We start from the raw sequence: 4950 nt of genomic DNA, 5'->3' as shown, positions 1-4950 counted from the left end.
TCTTCTTCTTCGTCTTCTTTTTTTCCACATTGTCTTAATACTGCCATCTACTGGTTCCAGTTAACTCCTGCAGATTCTGGATTGTCCCACTTTTTTCCCCATCAGCCCTGTTCTCCTCTGTCCTGTCCACCATCACCACACTCCAGTATGTTCTTTAATCCTGCTTCTGTTAGCCCCAATCTTTCCTCCATCATGGATCATAGATTGCTGAGTCCTGTTCCTAATCTAGTTATTATTACCTCCTATTTTCTGTTTCCTCCCCTGTTTCTCTATTTTGATTGACCTCAGTGCTGTTGCCAGTCTTTATTGATGTTCTTCCACACAATCCCCTTTCCCTCTGATATTGAAAATTTAATATTGATGTCTAAAGGTGTAGCTTCTTCTTCTTGAGGTGTATTGGTAGTTGGCAAACAGTGAAATGTTTGGTATAGGGCATGTATGGAGAGTGGATCTTATGGTAGGCAGATAAAGGCCTCCTGATGAAAGCTGAAGTTTTGCATCAAAACTTTAACATAATTCTTCACAAATCTACTCCATGTAACAAAATAAACACAAGGCTCCTGTAAATCCCAATGAATATGTTACTTCTATACTGTCCCCACAGGAGGAGAAGCATTAAAACCGTGGTTGCACCATGCTGTTTGAACAGTGCTGAAATTAAGTCTAAAAAACCTACGCAACATGAAATTGTAATGTGTGGATTCACAATTTTGTTTTAATTACACAGCTTTAGCCCATATTCAACCATCACATATTTATTTTTCATGCACACAAATAGGTGGCAGTTGAAGAGAAATGGTGTGTTGATGCCATTTTTTTTCTAAGACAACAACAACAACAACAACAACAACAACAACAACAACAACAGTACTTTCAGTCAACAATGAATGAAGCAGGCCGCTGTGTGTGTCTCTAGTCTCAAAGTACAACAGAATATATATTCATGTATGAGTGTTTTTTTTATTATTTTTTTTAGCAAAATGAGCATTAAAATAAGCTGTAACTGTTCAGGAAAATGACATCTACTGCAGATGCAACTCTAAACAGAGTCATAAATAAATAAAACTTATAGGCCTGTGTTTCCTCTGCGCCACTTAATGGCCCTCTAATGGAAAATCCTTAAAAAACTGGCCCATGGCTGAGCCTAGTTGCTGATTCCTGATCTACAGTCAATGATTGAGAGTCTTGGAGATTCTGTTATAATACTAAAAAGACCAAAAAACAACAAACCTCAAATCCTCTTAATCAAATAAACAAATTGCAATTAAAAAATTCTAAAATCTTAATAGTTAAAGACCATCTTAGAATGAAATTGTTCTCTGCTTTTACCACCTTTTTAATTTATATGTATTTTTTTCTTTTTTCCTAGATAGATAGATAGATGTCCCTCCAATGTCAGGATGTTATATTTCTTTTTTTCATTAAAACATATTTGAAGAGAGGAGACTCCTCATTCATCTGACAGATACTGTTTCTGTTATGTCTTAAAGGATATATAAGTCATTAAAGATGGGATTAGGACATTTTTGAAAAGTGATGACACTCTGGGAAAATGAAATGACTTTTCATATCATTACCTGTCCAAAGTTTCAGAACACCTCCATTTTTCCTGGTTTTATTGAAATTGACATAGTTTAATGTTTCATTGTACTCTGAAATTAAAGAATAGGACAAATAAATAATTGCAGATAAATAATGGTGGATTCTTTATGTTTAACATAATTTAAAAAGTATTTTTAAGTCATCAAAGAAACCACCTTTTGCAGATACAACAGCCAAACACACATTCTTCCTACAATGGAAATCAAATATTGTTCATAAAGTTCTTCCAACACTGTTGCAGACGTTCTGTGTTGTTCTGTCAGGTTGCTTTGCTTTCACCCTTCTGCCCAGTTCATCCCAAACCAGCTCGATGACTGTACTGGTTCCATGATTTGCAGCCTTCTGTCTACTTGTTGTCTTCTAAAGTGGTTCTGACAGCCTGGAGGTTTGTTTTAGGTCATTAACTTGCTGGAGGACGAACTCCTGACCAGCCAGGTGTAGACCAGAGGATAGACAGAGATCCCCGGACCATCACACTTCCTCCTCCATGCTTTTATACAGACAGACGGTTTGTAAGTAATCCCCTGTAGGAATTGTTTGCATCTTTCAAGGCTTCATTTGTAACAGCCAAGAATCTTGGTGTTACACTTGATCCCAGCCTCTCTTTTAATTAGCACATCAAAGAAATCACCAAGACTGCCTTTTTTCACTCACGCAACAACAGAGCTAAAAGTTTCCTGCCCACGGCTGATGCAGAGGCACTAATATACACCTTTGTTTCATCCAGACTTGATTACTGTAAAGTTCTGTATTCAGGTCTGACACGTGCTTGTACTGAAAGTCCTCAGATGGTTCAAAATGCTGCAGCTAGAATCTTACCTAAAGAAAATGTGACTGTATTACACCAGCTCTAGCCTCCCCTTCATTGGCCTCCTATCCATGTTTCTGCTGACTTATAAAATCCTAAATAATCCTAAAAAGGCCCCGTCAGACCTGTCTGATCTCCTTAAATCTTATATTCCATCTTAAGCTCTCCACTCTCAAAATGCAGGGCTCCTGTTGTGTCCCCAAAGTTAAAAAGAAGTCAGCAGGGCCTTTTCCTATCAGGCCCTGTTCTCATGGAATAATCTCCCTGCTGATGTCAGACAATCTGAGTCTGTTGAGTCTTTTAAATCTAAACTTGAAACTTGTCTTTTTGCCTTAACCTTCAATTAGTTGCCTTTTACCGATTACTTCATGACCTTGTACTGTACGGAAGGTCAGTCTCGGTCTCAATGAGTTTATTGATTATTGCAGCTATTCTGATAACCATTGCATCTCTCTAATCTGTTTGTTGTCCACAAGCATATGAGCATCCTAGCTGTATGCCTTCCCCTCTCTCTTTTCTCCCTCCCTCTCTCTATTTTCTCCTCCTTGTTCTCTCTTTTCTGTCAGGCGTCTCATCCTGGAGCTGTTCTGCTTCGCTGGCTGTCGGTGCCATTTTCAGAGGTTTTGGATCTGGTTCCTCATTCTGCAGTAGTTTCAGCCTCACCCCATGTCTCTCTCTCTCTCCCTGTGTGAATGATGTCCTCTCTCTCTCTCCTGTGTGAATAATGTCCTCTCTCTCTCACCTGTGTGAATGATGTCCTCTCTCTCTCTCCTGTATGAATGATGTCCTGTCTCTCTCTCTCCTGTGTGAATAATGTCCTCTCTCTCTCTCTCCTGTGTGAATGATGTCCTCTCTCTCTCTCTCCTGTGTGAATGATGTCCTCTCTCTCTCCTGTGTGAATGATGCCCTCTCTCTCTCTCCTGTGTGAATGATGCCCTCTCTCTCTCTCCTGTGTGAATCATGCCCTCTCTCTCTCTCCTGTGAGAATGATGTCCTCTCTCTCTCTCCTGTGTGAATGATGTCCTCTCTCTCTCTCTCTCCTGTATGAATGATGTCCTCTCTCTCTCTCTCTCCTGTATGAATGATGCCCTCTCTCTCTCTCCTATGCGAATGATGCCCTCTCTCTCTCTCCTGTGTGAATCATGTCCTCTCTCTCTCTCCTGTGTGAATGATGTCCTCTCTCTCTCTCCTGTATGAATCATGTCCTCTCTCTCACTCTCTCTTCCTGTATGAATGATGTCCTCTCTCTCTCCTGTGTCAATGATGTCCTCCCTCTCTCTCCTGTGTGAATCATGTCCTGTCTCTCTCTCTCCTGTGTGAATCATATCCTGTCTCTCTCTCCTGTGTTAATGATGTCCTCTCTCTCTCTCTCTCCCTTTGTGAATGATGTCCTCTCTTTCTCCTGTGTCAATGATGTCCTCCCTCTCTCTCCTGTGTGAATCATGTCCTCTCTCTCTCTCCTGTGTGAATCATATCCTGTCTCTCTCTCCTGTGTTAATGATGTCCTCTCTCTCTCTCTCTCCCTTTGTGAATGATGTCCTCTCTTTCTCCTGTGTCAATGATGTCCTCCCTCTCTCTCCTGTGTGAATCATATCCTGTCTCTCTTTCTCCTGTATTAATGATGTCCTCTCTCTCTCTCTCTCTCTCTCTCTCTCTCTCTCTCTCTCCTGTGTGAATCATATCCTGTCTCTCTCTCTCTCCTGCGTGAATGATGTCCTGTCTCTCTCTCCCCTGTGTGAGTGGTTTCTTGTCTCTTCTCCTCTGTGTGTGTGAATGGTGTGATCCCCTCTGTGTATGTGTAGTCTATCCTCTTCCCAGATCTCCATGGTGATGGAGATCCTATTCTGTTTTGGCGGCACCTGGAAGCTTCTCGGCTTCTTTTTGATCACTTGTGATATATATATATATATATATATTATAAATCCATTATAATCCATCATATAATATTTTGTCATCCTGTTTTCCATGCTGTATTTCTACAATTTGTTTTTCTTGTTCTATTCTGCACACATATTTATTGCTCTTCTTTCCATCCTGGGAGAGGATCTTCCTCTGTTGCTCTTCCTGAGGTTTCTTCCATTTTTTCCCTGAGTGAAGGTGTTATGTTGCTCTACAGACTGTTTAGACTCTTAAGGCAAATGTGTGATTTGTGATATTGGGCAATACAAATAAAATTGACTTGACTTGACTTCATTGACTTCCATTGCTGCAGGAAGACTATGAATTGTTAATCCATTACTTGATCCCTGAAAAAGGCGTCTTCATAATTTTGAAATTTACATATTTTTTTTTCAGATTTTGGTAACCTAAACTTAACGTTGTGTACATTGACGTTGTAAAGACATTTCGTAATTATTATTTCTTTCTCACAATAAATTCGCATTTTTGAACAAGCCTATCAATGTATTTATTTACCATCTGCAGTCGATCTTTTTTTGGCATCATTTTAAAGTCAGTGCGTCACGCTGATATGTGGAATTGAATTAAAATAGAGAGGAGGGGAGAGAGAGAGAGGTAGAGAGAGGTAGAGAGGCAGCGGG

Source organism: Thunnus thynnus, chromosome 7, assembly GCF_963924715.1.
Source record: "Thunnus thynnus chromosome 7, fThuThy2.1, whole genome shotgun sequence".
In the NCBI taxonomy this organism is placed as follows: Eukaryota; Metazoa; Chordata; class Actinopteri; order Scombriformes; family Scombridae; genus Thunnus; species Thunnus thynnus.
Note: the sequence above shows the minus strand (reverse complement) of the source record.